This window comes from Dipodomys ordii, unplaced genomic scaffold, assembly GCF_000151885.1.
Source record: "Dipodomys ordii isolate 6190 unplaced genomic scaffold, Dord_2.0 Scaffold4, whole genome shotgun sequence".
Taxonomy (NCBI): domain Eukaryota; kingdom Metazoa; phylum Chordata; class Mammalia; order Rodentia; family Heteromyidae; genus Dipodomys; species Dipodomys ordii.
This window is the reverse complement of record NW_012267220.1, coordinates 36,921,774-36,943,998: the sequence shown is the minus strand read 5'-3', so window position 1 is coordinate 36,943,998 and position 22,225 is coordinate 36,921,774.

Genomic DNA, 22,225 nt, shown 5'->3' with positions numbered 1-22,225 from the left:
TGCTTGCCTTGCATGCCAGAGGCCCTGGGTTCAATTCCTCAGCACCACATAAGCAAAAAGCCAGAAGTGGCACTGTGGCTCAAGTAGTAGAGCGCTAGCCTTGAGCTGAAGAGCTGAGGGACAGTGCCCAGGCCCAGAGTTCAGATCCCACGACCGGATAAGAAAAAAAAAAAGACTAATGCTCTACTACTTGAGCCACGGCTCCACTTCCAGCTTTTTCTGAGTAGTTTATTGGAGATAAGAGACTCATGGACTTTTTTCGCCTGGCTGTCTTTGAACCATGATCCTCAGATCTTAGTCTTCTGAGTAGCTAGGATTATAAGCAGGAGCCACTGGCACCCAGCCAAGAAATGATGTCCCTCCCCACAAGCCAACTTATTTCTAGGTTTGTAAAATACTTTTCAAAAGTTACTTCCTGTAGTACTTCAACAATTTTTTTTTTTTTTTGGTCAACCAAGGGCCTGGGTGCTGTCCCTGAGTGCTTTTGCTCAAGGCTAGCCCTCTACTACTTTGAGCTACAACTCCACTTCCTAAAAACTTTAAAAGAACAACTAAGCTTTAAACTTTCATAATAGTTGTATTAAAAAAAAAAACTTCAGAAACCACCCAAAACGGGCAGAACTTTGCCTGTCAGGTGAGATGAATGGATAGTGATGGGTTTTAATCACAATGTATGCTGTTTTTGCTCACTTTATACTCCAGGGATCTTAACAATATTTAACCCAATAAACATCACAAGGAAACCTGGGGAAAATACCCCCTGAATTTTAAACATGAAATGTTCTTAACCCCAAATTGACTTCTGATCATCATTAAATGTGTCTGCCAACCTCACAGCAATAGCTGATATCTGTGTACAATTGGGCATTTTTCCAGTGTACATAATCCTGTATGTGTATATATAGATATAGATATACATCTATATCTATATATGTCCTTTAATTCAGTTTCTAAGCTGCCTTTCACTGTTTTTAACTCCATGTTGCCATCAATTTTGTACTGGTTATGTCACTCATCTAAGAGATCTTTCCTTGATTCTCTTTTTTCAAAATCAAAACAGATAACCCTTTCCAGAACCCTCTTGGCTTTCTCTCCTCTCATGTGCAGGTCAGTACATCCTGATAACCCTGGTAACACTCTGTTATGGCTTGGATGTAAAATACCCCCAATGGCTCCTGTGTTAAAGGCTTGGTTCTCATGGATTATAATTGCTTACTTGCTTAGTTGATTTGGGGCTTGAAGTCACAGCCTCATGCCCTCACTTGGCTTTTTTTTTTTTGGTCTGGCCGTGGGCCTGAACTCTGGGCCTGGGCGCTGTCCCTCTGCTCTTCAGCTCAAGGCTAGCGCTCTACCACTTGGGCCACAGTGCTACTTCTGGCTTTTTTTTTCTGCTTATGTGGTGCTGAAGCTGAGGAATTGAACCCAGGGCCTCATGCATGCAAGGCAATCACTCTACCACTGAGCCACCTTCCCAGCCTCACTTGGCTTTTTTAGTCAAGGCTGGCATTCTACTTTCTGAGCCACACCTCCATTTATGGCTCTTTGCTAGTTAACTGGAGATAAAAATTTCATAACCTCTAGGGCTGGAATGGGGCTTAGTGGTACAGTGCTTGCCTAGCAAGAATAAAGCCCTTGGTTCAATCCCTCAGTACCACATAAACAGAAAAAGCCAGAAATGGCACTGTGGCTCAAGTGGTAGAGCACTAGCCTTAAGCAAAAGAAGCTCAAGGTCGGGATGGGAAGGTGGCTCAGTGGTAGAGCGCTTGCCTTGCATGCATGAGGCCCTGGGTTGGACTCCTCAGCACTGTGGCTCAAGTGGTAAAGTGCTAGCCTTGAGCTGAAGAGCTGAGGGACAGCGCCCAGGCCCAGTGTTCAGGCCCCACGACCGGACCCCCCCCCCAAAAAAAAAGAAGCTCAAGGTCAGTGCCTAGGCCCTGAGTTCAAAGCCACAGGAATGGGGGAAAAAAATCACAATCTTTTTTTTCTTTATATATACTTTTTTATTGTGAAAATACTGTACAGAGGGGTTACAGTTACTCACAATCTTTTCTACTGCCTCCAGCTGAGATCCTCAGATCTCAGTCTCCTGTGTAGCTAGGATTCTAGGTGTGAGCCACCAAGGCCAGACCCTACTGATTATGACTAATGGGCTTTTAAGAAGGGACTCAGTTGGAGGAAGTAAGTCACTTGGAATTTGCCTTTTTCCTTCAGTTCTTCTCTACCTCACCCTGCTTCCTGGACATATGAAGTAAGACATGTTTCTCAACCATCCCTTCCTCCATGATTCTTTGCCTAGCCATAGCCCAGATACACAGAGCCAAGTAACCACTGACTGAAACTTCTGAAACTGTGAACTAAAATAAATCTTTATTCAGGTTGTTTTGCTCAGCTATTTTGTCACAGCAACAAGAAGCTGGCTGACACACACTCTCATTCCAGAGGAGAGTCCCATACCCCTTCCTTCTAGGTAGCACTACCAGCTGTAAATTGATTATAGGTGAGTCATCACAGATGCTTGATGATTTTAGTTTTCCTCTTTGGTAATTACTTGTTTATAATGCTTGTTCACTTTGCTTTTTGTTGTTGTTGTTGGCACTAGAGCTTTAACACTCAGGGCCTAGGTGCAATCTCTTAGCTTTTTTTGCTCAAGGCTAGTACTCTACCACTTGGGCCACTGCCCCACTTCTGGTGTTTTGTTGGTTAATAAGAGGTACGTGTTTTATGGTCTTTCCTCCCCAGACTGGCTTCAAACAATAATCCTCAGATCTCCTTCAGAATAGCTAGGATTATAGCATTGAACCACCAACATCGAGGTCCATTTCCATTCTTATTGCTTTAACTAGATCAGTGAGTTTTAGAAACTGCAAAAAACTGCTCTTTGACCTACATTTATATTAAGATCATTGAAGAGAAATTCCCAATTTTATGTACTTAATTAAGCTTTTGCCTTAATTGTAAATTTTATAGTCATTCTTCCACCATTCTACTGTTAACACCTCTGTGAAATTAGTTATCACCTCTCCTAGCATCTTAAATGACTTTATTCATGTTTCTTTTACCTTCTTTAAATAATTTCCTTACTCTGTCTTCTTGTCTGAAGTCTGACCTTCTCAAGGGTAGGGACTGGAAATTACTCATCCTTACATCCTCAGGACAGTTTGACTCATGCTAGCTCAGTGATGGTGGAAGGAAGGAATGACTCATTTTAGTAAGCACGCTATTGTATTTGGTGAGTTTTCATAAGACATTTCCTGTCAGCCCTCCAATGCTGTAGTCAGAACCTTCCACTTTGATGGTCTCCACCTTTATTCAGACCATCCTTGAACAGCTGAATGATGCTGAATGAATCAGATTTTCTCTCCAGAGAATTTGGACCTGAGGCTTACACAACACTGAATTAGATTCTACCCCTGTGAGTTCAGGTAGTGTGGTACAACCATTCAAGGCACCTATGTTAGTGATCATGGATTGAGAGATGGTCTGTATAGAGAAGAAAGCTGTCCTGAGAGAGAAGCACAGTAAGAATTCATAGGGAAGAAAGTAGATTTTCCTTGATTCTTGACAGATTCTCAGTTCCTAAATCTGTTCTTTCATAGAGATATCTCAGTATTTCCTTACCTACAGAAAGTTCAAGAAAGTCTACCCTGAATATATTTGTCTGTGTATTATCCATACAATGTAATAACATTGTAATTGCATATTTTCACTGGAGATGATAGTAACTTGTTCAATACATACTTAGCATATCAAAAACATCTTTTTAGCTCTTTTAATAGCCACATAGAAGTGGCCTCTCAGATTCAGCTTATCATCCATTGATCTCTTTTTCCACTATCTATAGTGTCTGTTTTCATGCTAGGGTTTGAACCTTAGTCCTCACATATGCTAAGCATACATTCAACCACTGGGCCATACTTATAACCCTGTTTACAATTTGTTTGTGTTTGTAAGTATTAGGACTTGAACTCATGGCCTGGACACATCTAGCTTTTGTTATCCAGGCTGGTGCTCTACCCCTTGAGCCACAACTCCACTTCTGGTTTTCTTTGGTGGTCAATTAGACATAAGAGTCCCATAGATTTTCCTACCATGGTTAACCTTGAAGCATAATCCTCAGATCATGGCCTCCTGAGTAGCTAGGGTTACAGGCACAATCCATTGGTGCATTGCTTATGGTTACAATTTTTACACTTGTTTGCATTTTCTTTTATTTACTTATATTGGAGTTGAGGCTTGAACTCAGGCTCTCTTTTTCTGCTCAAGGTTGGTGCTCTGCCACTTGAGACACACCTCCAGTTCTTACATTTTTTTACCCTTTAAGTGGGCACTCATACTTTTACTACTACTGGAATCATGGATCTGCATTACATACTGATTTATCTTTTGAAATTAACCACACAGATTTTGTATATCACCATGTATACTCTGTTACTCCTTACAGTGCCACTAATTCTATTTTACATTTACAGTCCTTGACATTCAGAATTTTTCACATGAAAATGGACATTTTACGCAGTAATTTTGTACCTTGGAGGATGAACTCAATAAAAAAATAAGAATAGAAATCATTCATTCATTTATATGGTAATTCTATTTTATGTGTTGTAACAATATAATAAAAGGTCATTAAACTAGTTCTCTATATTTCTTCTATATTTGAATAAAATTCTATTGTAAGATACCAAAACCATATACATAGCTTGAAGAGTAATTAAAAACCAGGTACCAGCCAGGCGCTAGTAACTCATGTCTATAATCCTAGCAACTTAGGAGGCTTACATCAGAGGACTGAGAGACTCTTGGATTCAAAGCCAGTCCAGGCACACAAATCCAAGAGATTCTTATGTCTAATTAACCAGATTAACCAGTAAAATGCTAGAAGTAGAAGTAGAATTAGAACACAAGCCTTGAGTAGAAAAGCCCAGTGAGGAAACAATGTTGTAGGTTCAATCCTCAGTAACAGCACAACAAACAAACAAACAACAACAAAACACCACATCACCACCACCACCACCAAAAACCAAATTACCACCCAGATTAACAAGTAGAACTTTCCCATATACCTAAGAGCTGTTCTATGTACCTCATTCAAATCATAGCCCCTAAAAGATAATTTTCAATTCTATAGATGACAAAAGGACTAAATAAATAATAATATTTGCAAAGTTAGTGTACATATAGTTTTGTTTTGTTTTTTGGGTCCGGTTGTGGGGCCTGAACTCTGGGCCTGGGCGCTGTCCCTCAGCTCTTCAGCTCAAGGCTAGAGCTCTACCACTTGAGCCACAGCGCCACTTCCGGCTTTTTTCATTTTGCTTATGTGGTGCTGAGGAATTGAACCCAGGGCCTCAGGCATGCAAGGCAAGTGCTCTACCACTGAGCCATCTTCCCAGCCGCTACATATAGTTTTTATGTGGGCACTAATACAACAATTTGCAAAGGGAAAATATAGCACCTAAGATGTATGCGATGTGTGCAACTTAGAATGACTTTAAGGGAAAGTGTAGGAAAGGGAGATGTAGGTCAAAGCCTACAAAGATATATTCATCTCAGGTGAAGAAGTCTAGGTACAACATAAGAATTATAGTTGATAATTTTATATTGTATACTGGAAATTTGCAAAGAGAGCAAAATTAGGCTTTCTTTTTTTGGTGGGGGGGGTCTGGTCGTGGGGTCTGAACTCTGGGCCTGGGCATTGTCCTTCAGCTCTTCAGCTCAAGGCTAGTGCTCTACCACTTGAGCCACAGCACCACTTCCAGCTTTTTTCTTTTTGCTTATGTGGTGCTGAGGAATCAAACCCAGGGCCTCAGGCATGCAAGGCAAGCGCTCTACCACTGAGCCAACTTCCCAGCCCCCAAATTTAGGCTCTCTTACCACAAGAAAAAAAAAAAGAAAAAGGGACCATATAAAATGATGGTTACCTTAATTTTTTGACTAGTATCATTATGTGTACCAATATTTGTACAATCTATTTTCAGCCAAAATAATTTATCACTGGAATAACAACTATTTCATATAGAAGAATGTGTGCAAAGATACATATTGATAGATACATAGATAGGTTTATGGTTCTAATATATAATCCACACTGTATGCAAGGCATATATTGGTTGAAGATGAGAAATCTAAAGAGCAAAATAAAGATATTACTCAGTGAAGAGGATGTAGAGCTGCATTTCATCCAACCACTCAAAGCTGAGGCAGAATGATCACATGTTCAAGGCCAACACACTATGTAGCAAGACCCTGTCTCAAAAACTGAAAGAAGCTTATGTCTGTAATCCTAGCTACTCAGGAAGCTGAGATCTGAGGATCACAGTTTGAAGCCAACCAAGACAAAAAAGTCTGTGAGACACTTATCTCCAATTAACTACCAAAATCTCCAAACTGAAGCTGTGAATCAAGTGGTAGAATAATAGACTTGAGCAGTGGCTGGGAAGGTGGCTCAGTGGTAGAGCGCTTGCCTTACATGCAAGAGTCCCTGGGTTCGATTCCTCAGTACCACATAAGCAAAAAGAAAAAAAAGCTGGAAGTGGCACTGTGGCTCAAGTGGAGAGTGCTAGCTTTGAGCTGAAGAGCTGAGGGACAGCGCCCAGGCGTTCAGGCCCCCCGACCGGACCCCCGCCTCCCAAAAAATAGACGAGCAAAAAAGCTCGGGGACAGCCCCTAGGCTCTGAGTTCAAGCCCCAGGAATAGTGTCAAAAATTTTTTTAAAGGAAAAATAAAAAAGAAAGAGAGAGAGAGAGAGACGGGGTGGGGAGGATACTGTTAGAATTAAAATCAGGTTTTAACATCCAGTATGCCCTATTATGGTGATTCTAAGTGGTCCTTACATTTATTAAAGCAAGTTTGTGTTTCAAAAACATCGGCATGATTCATGCTAATGTATTATTGAAAGGAGACTTTATTAGTTTTTAATTATATAATATAATCATTACACTCCTATGAAAGGTACCTTCCTAATAATATATTACTTTATTGTTAGCATAAATTATGTAGACTGATTCAAAGCAAGTATGATAATAATAGAGACAATATAGAATTCATAGTCTGTCAGGCCTCCCCAGACAATTCACTCTGGGTATAGTTCTTTGAGGTAGAAAATACTCTCTCTGGCTGGTAGGAAACAGAGCCAGAACTTTGAATCCATGCCTTTCTCTGGCTGCAGGTACACTGCTAACGCCTACGATGTACCCACTCCTACAGGGTTCTGGGTAGCAGAATGTACCTGAACCACAGAGGTGTTTTTCTTAACCTTGGATATTCTTGAGTTGCTGAACTAAAACCATAACACAGAGCACAGTGAAACCAATTAGCAAATCTCAAATCCTACCTGTGCTCCTAGCGCTGACTTACTTGTCCTGGTCTGTAAAACTACATGTAAGGTGCTTTGGTGGGAAAGCTAAACTCTAGCCAAGAATCCATGGAAAGCCTGGATGGGGGAGAGAGACTGCAGATCCCATGACTTGTAGAAGAAATGGGAGAAGAAAAGAAGGAACTAGAACCTTGTGTCGCACTTATTAATCACTGTGAATATTTCCCTAGACATCAGAGAGTATGATGGCAGAATGTCAAATGAAAGCATTTTTTTCAATATGAACTGAAGTTATTCTGAATTCAATTCACTCAGCATTTTAGGTAAACCTGCCTATCACTTTAAAAGTGTTTGTCTCCCTTTGTATTCAAAGTCATAATTTAGATGACAACCAAGTGTGTTAAGTGGCTTTTGTGAACCACTACAATCTCTGCTTGCCCAGACTTGTCTGGTACAAAGTGTACTAAACAGACCTGTGATTTATAAACCATGGGGTAATCAAATGAATAAAAAGAAAAAATCCTTCATGTTTGAGTGTTTGGGGAGTTTTAAAAATACTGCAAGGATTGTGGAGTTGGGAGAGAAGGGATGGTAGGGAAAAACAAAGGAGGAGACAAAAATGCTTGATAAGAAATGTACTTATTACCTTGCTCATGTAACTGTAACCCCTCCTCTGTACAGTATTCTCACAACAAAAAGCTTATTAAATAAATAAATAAAAATACTGCAAGGATTAATTAGTTGCTACCATTTATTTAGCTTTCTTTTTATCTCAGAAGGGGTTGAATCAGGCTGTCTTGTAATCTGATAAATTAAGCATGCTACATTATTCTCCAGGAAACAGAACTGTCTACTATAAAACAATGTTTAAACTGCCAAATCTTCCTGCTTCCATGATGAGAACCATACAATGGAAAACTTTGCAAGAGATGACAGGATTCCAGTTCTCACCACGGGGCCTCTCCCCTGACTTCTCAGCCACTGTACTCCCTTCTAGAAGGCAGATATTATCACTTCCTGAAGGATAATACATTACTGATCCTAAGCCATATGTTTATAGATCGCAATTTTGTTTTGTTTGTGTAATTAAAAAAATTTCATTAGACAGTTGGTTTTTCTGAGACTAGAGAAACTATAGACTAGTAACCTAGAGATCAGAGATTATCCATACCTGATTTTGTACTTTTAATCCCTTAAGTATGGAAGTTAGTTGTACATCAAAAGAATATTGAACAACATCACCAAGAGTTTTTCCATTGCCTTTTATTGGGCCTAAATTATGCATCATTTAGGATCTGGACATCCTTAGGGTAAAGGGAGTTTTGTTTGAATTTCACAGATAAACAAATGGAGGTTGGCACAGATTGAAATAGGCTGCCATAATTCGGGTTTGCAATTCTGTGTTTCATGTATTGAACCTTTATATGGCCCATTGTCTGACTATACTAGTTCTTCCAAAATTGTCCAGAAATATACAAAAATAAAAATTTACATTTAACCAATTCAACTTTGTTTTCATTTCTTAGGAGAAAAGTGAACTAGATTTTATTGATTGACCAGTATGGACATGTTCTAATAGAATTCAAAAGGGAAAAGATTATTTAGATCATGAAATGATTTCCTTCCATTCAGAATTGTTTCAAGCTAAATTTACTGTCAAACAGCTTAAGAAAGCAAATGTCAAGATTCAATCGAAGTTAGTGTCCAGCAGGATAGAAGTGTCTGTATCTCTCATACATTGGTTAATACATTCATCTCCAATTTCCCCATATCTATTTCTTCATAGCAATTTCTTTATTAAAGACCAGTATAATCCTTTTGAAGCCTGCTAGATTTGCAATGGTCCCTTTTTTTGTAAACAAAGAAAGGGTAGATTTGACAAGTATTAAATTAACATAAGTAAAACTTGTTATTAATTCTATTTCACCATGGCAACAGGCCACAGGCCATTAGTAAGTTATCCAAGAAGTGACCAAAGCATGCAGAACCTTATGTGAAGTTAAGAATGCAATTGAATAGCAAATTTTGAGTAATTATATTTCCAAACCCCTTTATTCATAGATAACTTGTAGATAAATGAAAATATGTCATTGAAACTAGTATTTTAAAAACCCACTCTCCAGGCTTTTGTGCTTTAGAACATCACAGATCTTAAAGATGAAAAGAAAGAGCTAACTCTCATGATCAAAAGTCTCAAGGAGAAAAAGAAGCAACTTTTTTCCCCAAAGATTTCCTAATAAAAACCTTGAGAGTCCAACAAGGATGAGTGAAGTTGGTCTAAAATTAGCCAGGCTAGCATCTCCTCTGATATTCTGGAATGTTCACGTAGTTCCTTGATGTAGTTAGCTTCCAATAAACAGTGTGTGTGTAATTGGTGCTTTACTCATATGCCAGACACTAATGGCATGTTAGAATTTGCTGAAGAACTTATAAGTGGTGGAATATGGTAACTTAAACACATTCAGAATGTGATCTGGCAATCTGGTCAATATGAATATGATGACAGAGAACATCCATTTGTAAAAGTAATCCTTATATTATGACTACTCTCAAATATGTTCTTGATACACTCAAGATTATATATGTACCAGTTAGCAAATTTGTAGATTACCCACTCCTTTTATATCTTATATTTGGAATTCTAGTAGCTTTGTGTTTGCATGCCAGTTGGAAGAGTAGTATTGCAAACTAATTTGAAAATGCAAATGTATGTCTTGATTATTTGCTTTAGGGGGAATTTTCCATTAAATCACTTCATTGGTATGATTGTGTGTTAGTGACTAAATTTTTTAAGCAAAATATATAATATATATCACATATATGTATTATATAATACATATATCAGATATATGTATTATATATATATGATATGGTAACGCTGGAGATGGAACCCATGACCTCACATTTACAAAACAATTGCTCTACCATTGAGTTACATACTCAGCCCAATTATATATTTCGTTGTAATATAAAAATAACAGTATATAAAATATATAAATATATACATTTTGTATAACATAATATTTTAAGTATAATACACTAGAATACTTTGGAAAACATCCATCATCTCAGTTCTATTTTTAGAGGATGTTAATATGAGCAACTGTTGGGATTTAATCTCTTTCACAAAGTGTACTCAACTACCAGCAAAGATGGTAGCTTTGCAATGGTAGAATCACTATTGTTCTCTTTTGTGCCATAAGAATGAAAATCTCTTAGAATGAGGCTATTTCATATGCCTGGCTGCTTTTTGGGATAGCATCACATTAGACTTAACCTGACTTAATTAAAAAATTGTCAAGAACCTTCCATGTTCCTGGATTGGTAGGATTATAATTGTGAAAATGACAATATTGCCAAAGGCAATATACAAATTCAATGCAATACGCATCAACATCCGAACTTCTTTCTTCAACGAAATAGAAGTAATCCAAGAATTAATATGGAACAACAAAAGACCCTGAATAGTAAAAACAATCCTTAGCAGGAAGAACAATGCTGGAGGAATTTCAATACCGAATCTCAAACTCTATTGCAAAGCCATAGTACTCAAAACATCTGGGTACTGCACAAGAACAGGCCCGAAGATCAATGGAATAGATTCAAAATGAACCTGCAGCACTACAGCCACCTAATCTTTGACAAGGGAGAAAAAAAAATAGAATGGAAGAAAGAAAGCCTCTTCAATAAATGGTGCTGGCAATATTGGCTAAATGTGTAGAAAACTAAAGTTAGATCCTTATATATCACCCTGCACCAGAATCAACTCCAAATGGATCAAAGACCTCAGGGTAAAAAATATTACAAGAAGAAATAGGAGAAACAGCTGGGTATAGTGGCTCCTGCCTGTAATCCTAGCTACTCAGGAGGCTGAGATCTGAGGATCACAGTTCAAAGCTAGCCTGGGTAGGAAAGGCCATGAGACTCTTATCTCCAATAAACCACTCAGGAAACCAGAAGTGCTGCTGTAGTTCAACTGGTAGAGTGCTAGCCTTGAGCTGAAGAGCTCAGGGACAGCACCCAGGACCAGAGTTCAAGCCCCATGACCAACAAAAAAAAAAAAAGAAAGAAAAAGAAAAGAAAGAAAGAAAGAAAAGAAATAGGAGAACCACTAGGGCTCCTTAGCAAAGTCGAAACTTTCTTAATAAAGATCCAGAAAAACCACAAATCAAAGAAAGGCTGGATAAATGGGATTGCATTAAACTGCAGAGCCTCTGCACAGCAAAGGACATAGCCAGCAAAATATAACAAAACCCCACAGACTGGGAGAAGATCTTCACCACCCATACAACAGACAAGGGTCTCATATCTAAAATATACCAACAGCTCAAGAACTTTAATTCCCCCAAAACAAACCCCCAAAGAAACAGCCACCCCATTAAAAAGGGGGCTAAAGACCTTAAGAGAAACCTCTTTGAAGAAGAAATACAAATGGCCAAGAGACACATGGAAAATTGCTCAACATCTCTGGCTATAAAAGAAATCCAAATCAAAACATTGAGATTCCACCTTACACCAGTTAGAATGTCCATAATCAAGAAATCTAACAACAGATGTTGGTGGGGATGTGACCAAAGGGGAATGCTACTGTATTGTTCGTGGGAGTACAAACTTGTTCAACCACTCTGGAAAGCAGTGTGGAGGTTCCTCAAAAAACTACACATAGAGCTCCCCTATGACCCAGCAGTCCCACTTCTGGGAATGTACCCAACTGTTCACAAACAAGGCCACACTAAACCCACCAGTGCGACTATGTTCATCACAGCATTATTTACCATAGTCAAGACATGGAACCAACCCAAATGCCCCTTGATAGATGAATGGATCAAGAAAATGTGGTACATATATACAATGGAATTCTATGCTTACATCAGAAAGAATGACACCACCCATTTGTTAGGAAATGGAAAGACGTGGAAAAAAAATCATAAGTGAAGTAAGCCAGGCCCAAAGAAATATAGGTCCCATGGTTTCCCTCATTTGCAATAATTAGTATATGTCTAGAATAATTTTATGAGATGAGCAGAAAAGCTCAAAAGCTATGTACATATGACCATCTAAGATGATGCTAAGTGAAATGAACCCAAAGATATGAATATCTCTTGGTCTTTCTTTGTTGTTGTTTTTAACGTACTATGTGATTTTTTTTGTTTGCTTTGTATGTTCTTCCCTCTATGGTATATTCCCTGTTGTTACTGTACTTGATTTTGGTACCCTACATCTTGTATATACATTTTTCTAATTTGGGGAGGGGAAGGGTGAAACAAGGACACAGGATGACCTATTGCAACAAGGATACCCACAAGACAATATATTGGAAATGAACTTTACAACTTCAGGGGTGGGGGAGAAAAGGGGCCGAGGAGGAAAGAGTAAGGGAGGAAGGGGAGGGAAGGGATAGTGGGAGAACAACAAGGGAAAGGGTAACAATGCCTGACAAGAAATGTACTCATGTAACTGTAACCCCTCTGTACAGCATTTTTACAATAAAATAAAAAAATGTCAAGCACTCAGTATATGCAACATTTTATAGTGGATGAAAGAAGACTTGGATTAAGTTTTTAGTTGGATTTTTTGTTGGTGGTGGTGGTCATGGGGCTTGAATTCTGGTCCTGTGTGCTGTTCCTCAGCTCTTCAGCTCAAGGCTAGTGCTCTATCACTTGAGCCACAGGGCCACTTCTGGTTTTCTGGTGGTTAATTAGGAGATAAGAGTGTCACAGACTTTCCTGCCTGGCAGCCTGGCTTTGAACCACTATCCTCAGATCTCAGTCTCCTGAGTAGCTAGGATTACAGGAGTAAGCCAATTACACCCAGCCTTTAAACATCAGTCCTAAGTCCAGAAAGCATTCATAAAAGCAGCATTTTACAGATGTCTCTCAGCAATCAGATTTTTACACACCTTCCTTTACACCTTGCCTTTTTGCCCCTGAAGTCATTCCTTCCTCACCTAATCCATACATTTATCAGTATTTCAGATGTTCTAGATGGGAGGATTCATCCACATCTTATGTCATCATATACCTTCCTGTCTCACAGTTGAGACTATAGTGTTGACTGTGCCATTTTAAACAGATATGAAGCCATAGACTTGTTCCAATATATTTCATAGTTTCATCAGGGAAGAGATGACATTCTGATTGCTAATACTTAAGTGACTGTGGGAGAGGGAACAAAATTGGAAGTGATAGGCCAATGAATGGGATTCTTTTTTTTTTTTTTATTTTTTTATTTTTTGGTCCGGTTGTGGGGCCTGAACTCTGGGCCTGAGCACTGTCCCTCAGCCCTTCAGCTCAAGGCTAGTGCTCTACCACTTGAGCCACAGCGCCACTTCTGGCTTTTTTCTTTTTGCTTATGTAGTGTTGAGGAATTGAACCCAGGGCCTCAGGCATGCAAGCGCTCTACCACTGAGCCAACTTCCCAGCCCCTATGAATGGGATTCTTTGACAAGATTTCAGAGGACAGAAAGGCTTTCTTTCCTGTACAATCAACATCACATTGTGATATCTGAAAACTTCAGATCTTCTCAATCGAAGGATCTTTGTAGTAAGCTGCTGGCCAAACATCCTGTAGGAATAGTACTTTGTTATCATTCATGCTTTCATGGAAATGTATTTTAAATTCCATTTTTGGAAGTGGACTTTGATCAAGAACAGAGAGAGACTGGATATTGTGGGACTGTGAAAAATAAAGTCAGTGGTAGTCTATTTACAAGACAAAGCTTCTGACCCTGAGTGAAAATTTGCTTGCATATGACTTAGCAGCTTGCTGGTTGATGTGACAAAAAGTCCATGTTCCCTTGGAGGAGGGGGGGGGTTGGGGGGGGAGAGGGAAGGGATGGTAGGCGAAAAACAAAGGAGGAGGTAATAATGCTCAATAGGAAATGTACTCAATACCTTACCCATGTAACTGTAACACCTCTGTACATTATTTTTACAATAAAAACCATAAAAAGAAAGAAAAGTCCGTGTTCTTGGAAGTTCAAGAGATAAACAGAGTAGGCAACTAGAACATCAGAAATTGGGGGGTGGGGTGGGGCAGGGCGGCTATGAGGAAGGAGCAAACTCAGCAATACCTACCGTCATTACAATCGCCAGAAATTGGCACCACCGGGTAAGCCCCCAAAGTCAGCCCCTGACTGCAGCGCTGGCGGTATCCCCATGCGCACCCCCCCCAACCCCGCACAAAGCTCCCAGGAAATCACAGTCGCAGCCAATCCATCACTCTAAGCTCCATGGGCCAACTGCCTGGCTGACTGGGCACTCTGCTGGGACCTGCTCCCTCCCTGCTGCCACCCCAGGCTCCCGCCGCCGTGGCACCATCAAGCTGTTACAGGCTTCTCAGCAGACTCACCTACCAGCCTCAAGTAGCCACCCCCAAGGCTGCCAGACACCAGCCAGCCACCTCCCACCTCCTCTGCTGCAGAACAGCACAGACCCTGCCCTCCCCCCCAGCCCACAACGGCCATCTGCACGAACCTCCACCTGTCTCCCCCAAAGCTAGGACTCCCCACACTGCCACAGAGGAGACCCTTCAGCATCAGCAGAGCCACTCCCCCCCACCTGCACCTGCCAACACCCAGACCCTGTGACTGAGAACCTGCCAACTCCACAGCTCTGTGGTCCAGCACACCACCAGCTACAGACCTGGTGAGTAACCCAACTGGATCCACTCCCTGGGTGGCAATTCTCTCCGGGATTCCAAAGCCCTCTGACCCAGAACAGAACACGCACATAGGCTCTGTTCCTAAGGCTCCTGTGGCTACCTGGGAAAGCCTGAGACCATAGCTCCAGGCCTATGGTAGCAGTCTACAAGCCTGACACCCCCAAACCTCCTTGCCACCAGGCCTGAGAGTGGGACTATAGATCGCAGGCACCCTCCCCCATCACAAGGCCATCTGCTCCCAACCAAGCCACAAGGAAAGTGGACTACAGCAAGGCATACAAGGTTCCATCAGGAATCTGCTGTAAAGACTATCCGGAGGAAGTGGCGCTGTGGCTCAAGCGGTAGAGCGCACGCCTTGAGCTGAAGAGTGCAGGGACAGTGCCCCCAGGCCCAGAGTTCAAGCCCCACGACCGACAAAAAAAAAAGACTATCCGGAGATTAAAGCTCCCCCAAAGAACCCGAAAAACCCATTCTTTCATTTTTTGTTCTTGTTTTTGTTTGGTTTTGTTAGTTTTTTTAAAATTTCTGATCATTTGTTGTTTTTATTTCTATGTGTTATTTATGTGCATTGTGATTTAGGATTTGCTATTCCACGTAAAGCTTCTATTTTTCATTATTATTTGTTTTTTTTTTCTCCCACTTTCCAACTTCCTAATTTGTGGGGTTTTTTTCTCCTTTTCTTTTTTTTTTTGTCTTCTTTCTTTTCCTCTCACTCTCCCCTTCTCCTTTCTCTCCACATTATACTGCTACTCCATCGGAGCTACCCTCCCTAGTTCTATACACAAAGTAAGGTCTCCTTCTATGTGTGTAAACAATAATTACAGGAGTTAACTGAGATTAAGCAACTCTCCAATAATATCTGAATAATCTTTTACTAATCTCAGAAAGTCTGCCAAATACACATATATAACTTATTTTTCTTAATTTCATCTCAATCGCTAAGCCACATAACCTTTCTTTGAATTCTTTTCCACCTCTTATACTCGGTAACAAGATCTTTATTCTCCTCCTACTACATATACCCCTCCCCTAAGCTGTTCTTTCCCCTCTACTATCATTATATCCAAGTCCTCTTCTGAACTTGAACTCATACCTCCCTAATCCTAACCCTTCACTTCTCCATCTGCATAGCCCATTGATCCCTAACGGTTTATATCTGACTCAACTTACAGTTGGTTCTATATTTGACCATAAAATTGATTCCATTTGACTATTTTGAGGACAATGGGGATGATCTTGTTAACTCTAAGGAGCAGACTACTGATCATCCAAACCCAGGTTATCTCAAAAGTTACAACTATACATAATCTCGACCTCAAAAACCGCAATATCCCTCTCCAAGCAAAGAAAAAGAGAGTTAAATAGGAAAACACTACATATAAGTTTGAAACCCTAAGATCTATACATTTACATGACTCTGGGTTGGCTCCAGTCCAAAAAAAAAGACTGTACTACTGTCATACCAGTGTGGTTCTTGTCTCCAAATGGGTAGAACTAACTGCAGAAACATAAGGAACATGGCCAATCAACAAACCCCAACATCAACATCTTCACATAAACAAGCTACAGAGCAGTCTCAGAATTACCTAGAGGATAATGCTCAAGATGGAATATCGGAGGTTGAAGACAGTTTAGACTCCATAGAGAAAGAGCACACAATTATTCATAACAAAACTAAGAAGCATGACAGATCACTGCAAGAAATACAGGATACATTCAGAAAGCCTAATTTGAGAATAATAGGTATACAAGAAGGCCTGGAGAGGGAAGTCAATGGATTAGGAAGTATATTCAACAGAATTCTATCAGAGAACTTCCCAAATATACAAAAGGACAGGCCCATCCAGATACAAGAAGCTTTTAGAACCCCAAATAGACCAGACCAGAACAGGTCATCCCACCGCCACATTATAATCCATACCGGCTCAATAGCCACTAAAGAAAAAATTCTTAAAGATGTCAGGGAGAACAATCACATATAAAGGTAACCCAATCAGAATCACCTCAGACTTCTCAGCAGACACCATAAAAGCAAGGATGGCTTGGAAAGAGATATGCCATGCCCTAAATTCAAATAACTACCAACCAAGAATAATCTACTCAGCCAAGCTCTCATTCATAGTAAAAGGACAAATAAAAACCTTCCACAGCAAGGAAAATCTGAAGCAATATATCTCTACCAAACCAGCTCTCAAAAAAAAAAAATCCTCAAAGATGTTCTACATATAGAAAACCAACAAGGACAGAATATAGGCAATGAAGCAGTCCACAAACAGAGAAATATGTAATCACAAGAAGAACAGCCAAGGCACAGTTTCCCCTCAAAATATGGATAAAAATGTAGGGGCAGACAGACACCTCTCAGTCCTAATCCTTAACATTAATGGTCTTAACCCTCTAATTAAGCGACATAGATTGTCCAGTTGGATCAAAAAGCAAGATCCTTCTATCTGGTATCAAGAGACACACCTTGCCCACAAAAATAAACATATTCTGAAAGTGAAGGGCTGGAATAAAATATATCAAGCAAACGGCCCCCATAAACAGGTGGGAATTGCAATCCTAATATCAGATAAAATGGACTTCAAATTAAAATCAATGAGAACAGATAAAGAAGGTCACTACATACTAATTAAAGGATCTCTCCTTCAGGAGGATATCATGATTCTAAACTTATACTTGGAGAAAATTTATCCAAGAAACACTACTTTCCCTCAAATCTCACATAGATCCAAAGACATTAATTGTGGGACACTTTAATACACCATTATCCCCACTAGATAGATCAACCTGGCAAAAACTCAACAGAGAAACCTCGGATCTTAAAATCTGCATAGACCAACTAGACTTAACGGACATCTACCGAATATTTCACCCAGCAGCATCAGCTTACACCTTCTTCTCAGCAGCACATGGAACATTCTCCAAAATAGACCACATTCTAGGCCACAAAGCAAATCTGTCCAAATTCAGAAACATCGAAATTATACCCTGCATTCTCTCAGACCACAAGGGAATACAATTAGAATTCACCACCAAAAGCCACCAAAGGAAATCCTGTAACACATGGAGGCTGGACAACACATTGGTGATCCACCAGTGGGTCATGGAAGAGATTAGAAAGGAAATTCAAATGTTCATGATATTCAACAAAAATGATCACACAAATTACCAGCTCCACTGGGACACAGCAAAGGCAATACACAGAGGCAGGTTTATAGCTCTGAGTTCCTACATCAACAACTTGGAAAGATCTGAAACCAACAATTTAATGAGGCACCTAAAGCTCCTTGAAAAAGAACAAGCTAAACCCCAATCCAGTAAATGGAAACAAATAATTAAAATTAAATCTGAATTAAATGAATTCTTGTCCAAAAAAACTATAGAAAGAATCAATAAAACAAAAAGTTGGTTCTTTGAAAAAAATTAACAAAATTGACAGACCCTTAGCAAATCTTATGAGAAACAAGAGAACACACCCAAATAAACTCAGAAATGAGAATGGAAACATCACTACTGAAACAGCCAAGATACAGAATATAATAAGGGGATACTTCTCAAACCCTTATGCTAATAAGTTTGAGAATCTGAAAGATATGGACAAATTTCTAGCAAATATTCACATGCCCAAACTAAATCAAGATGATTTAAAACAACCTAACAGACCCATATCAAGCATTGAAATAGAAGCAGCAATAAAAGACCTCCCACCCAAGAAAAGTCCAGGACCAGATGGATTTACAGTGAATTCTACAAGGCCTTCAAAGCAGAACTCACACCAATACTCCTCCATCTCTTTAATGAAATTGAAAGCAAAAATTCACTACCACACTCTTTCTATGAAGCCAGCATAACCCTCATCCCAAAACCAGGCAGGGACTCACCAAACAAAGAGAACTATAGACTCATTTCTTTGATGAATATTGACGCAAACCTTCTCAACAAAATCTCGGCCAATCGACTTCAACAACTCATCAAAAGAATCATGCACCAGGGCTGGGAAGGTGGCTCAGTGGTAGAGCGCTTGCCTTGCATGCTCGAGGCCCTGGGTTCGATTCCTCAGCACCACATAAGCAAAAAGAAAAAAGCCAGAAGTGGCGCTGTGGCTCAAGTGGTAGAGCGCTAGCCTTGAGCTGAAGAGCTGAGGGACAGTGCCCAGGCCCAGAGTTCAAGCCCCACGACCGGACCAAAAAAAAAAAAAAAAAACAATCATGCACCACAATCAAACAAGATTCATTTCAGGGATGCAAACCTGGTTCAATATACACAAAACAATTAATGCAATTCATCACATCAAGAGCAAGGATAAGAATCACATGGTTATCTTAATAGATACAGAAAAAGCATTTGACAAGATCCAACACCCCTTTATGATGAAGGCTCTGGAAAAACTAGGAATCCATGGAACATTCCTCCATATAATAAAGGCTATATATGACAAACCTCCAGCCAGCATTATACTTAATGGCGAAAAGTTAAAGCCATTTCCTCTAAATTCAGGAACTAGAACAAGGATGTGTACTCTCTCCACTCCTCTTCAACCTAGTATTAGCATGCCTAGCTAGAGCAGTAAGACAAGATGCAGAAATTAAGGGGATCCAAATAGGAAAGGATGAAGTAAAACACTCCCTCTTTGCAGATAACATGATCATGTATTTAAAGAATCCCATAGATTCCACTTCCAAGTTACTTGAGCTGATCAGAAACTTTGGCAAAGCAGAAGGGTACAAAACTAACCCTCAGAACTCAATGGCTTTCCTGTATGCCAATAATAAGAAGGGAGGGGCTGAAATTAGGAAAGCAACCCCTTTTGTAATAGCCCCACAAAAAATATAATACTTAGGAGTTAACTTAACAAAAGAGGTGAAGGACTTGTATGACAAAAACTTTAAAAACCTGAAAAAGGAAATTAAAGGAGAACTAAGCAAGTGGAAAAACCTCCCATGCTCCTGGATTGGGAGGATTAACATCGTGAAAATGGCAATACTGCCAAAGCTATCTACAAATTCAATGTGATACCTATCAACATTCCAACCTCATCCTTCAATGAAATAGAAAAAGCAATCCAAAAATTCATATGGAACAATAAAAGACCCCAATAGCAAAAACAATCCTTAGTAGAAAGAACAGCTCTGGAGGAATATCAATTCCAAACTTTAAACTCTACTACAAAGCCATAGTAATTAAAACAGCTTGGTACTGGCACAAGAACAGACCTGAGGACCAACAGAATAGGACTGAAGACCCAGAAATGAACTGACAGACCTACAACCACCTAATCTTTGACAAGGGAGCTAAAGAAATAGATTGGCAGAAAGACAGCCTTTTCAGTAAATGGTGCTGGCAAAATTGGTTAAACACTTGTAGAAAACTAAAGCTAGATCCATATATATCACCCTGCACCAGAATCAACTCCAAATGGATCAAAGACCTCGGAATAAAAGCAAACTCCATGAAAACATTACAGGAAGGGATAGGAGAAACTCTAGGGCTTCTTGGCACAGGCCGAAATTTTCTCAATAGAGACCCAGAAGCACAATAAATCAAAGAAAGCTTGGACAAATGGGACTGCATGAAACTTCAGAGCTTCTGCAAGGCAAAGGACATAGCTAGCAAGAACAAGAGAAAGCCCAAGGACTGGGAGAAGATCGTTACTAGCCATACAATGGATAAGGATCTCATATCTAAAATATACTTAGAACTCAAAAAACTAGGGCTGGGAAGGTGGCTCAGTGGTAGAGCACTTGCCTTGCATGCCTGAGGCCCTGGGTTCGATTCCTCAGCACCACATAAGCAAAAAGAAAAAAGCCGGAAGTGGCGCTGTGGCTCAAGTGGTAGAGCGCTAGCCTTGAGCTGAAGAGCTGAGGGACAGTGCCCAGGCCCAGAGTTCAGGCCCCACAACTGGACATCTCCCCCCAAAAAAAGAACTCAAAAAACTAAATCCTCCAACAACTAATCCTCAAAGAAACAACAGCCCGATTAACAAATGAGCTAACGACTTAATGAGAGAATTCTCTGAAGAGGAGATAAGAATGGCCAATAGACACATGAAGAAATGCCCAGCCTCTTTATTCATAAAAGAAATGCAAGTCAAGACAATGCTGAGATTCTACCTCATCCCAGCTAGAATGGTTATAATCAAGAAATCTAATAACAACAGACGCTGGAGGGGATGTGGCCAAAAGGGAATCCTACTGCATTATTGGTGGGAGCGTAAACTTGTTCAACCAGTCTGGAAAGCAGTATGGAGATTCCTCAAAGACTCCACCTAGAGCTCTCCCATTACCCAGCAATCCCACTTTTGGGCATTTACCCAAAGGATCACAAACAAGGTCATACCAAAGCTAACAGCACAACCATGTTTATCACAGCATTATTTACCATAGCTAAAGATATGGAACCAACCCAGATGCCTCTCAGTATATGAATGGATAAAAAAATGTGGTATAGATATACAATGGAATATGAATGGATCAAGAAAATGTGGTATATATATACACAATGGAATTCTATGCCTTCATCAGAAAAAATGACATTGCCTTTTTGTTAAGAAATGGAAAGACTTGGAAAAAATCATATTAAGTGAAGTAAGCCAGGCCCAAAGAAACATAGGTCCCATGGTTTCTCTTATTTGCAGTGACTAGTTCATGTCTAGGACAAGCAGAGTAGGTCAAAGGTTATGTACATATGACCATATGAGATAATGTTAGGCAAAATGAACCCCAAGACAGGGACACAAGAGGTTTTTTGTTTTTTCTCTTTCTTGCTAGTGTTTTTAATGTACTTACAATATACTATGTGATTCTTTTGTTTCTATTGTATGTTCTTCCCCCATGGTATAACCCCTGTTTTTACTAGATTTGATGCTGGTACTCCTTGAATATACATTTATGTATATATTTATGTAATTTGGGGAGGGGAAGGGATATTGCAGATGCTTAAATGAGGATGCAGACTGACCCATTGTGATGATGAGATGTACAGGACACTATCTTGAAAATGAACTTTATAATGTCATGATGTGGGGGGAGGAGTTGGGGAGGTGGGGAGGGAAGTGATGGTAGGGAAAAAATAAAGGAGGCGGTAACAATGCTGGCTATGAAATGTACTCATTACCCTACTCACGTAACTGTAACCCTTCTGTACATTTTTACAATAAAAAATTAATAATAAAAAGAAAGAAATTGGGGGGGGTGTTAACTAGTAGTGGGAATAAAACGAGTATGTGTTAGAAAGCACATACCAAAAGAG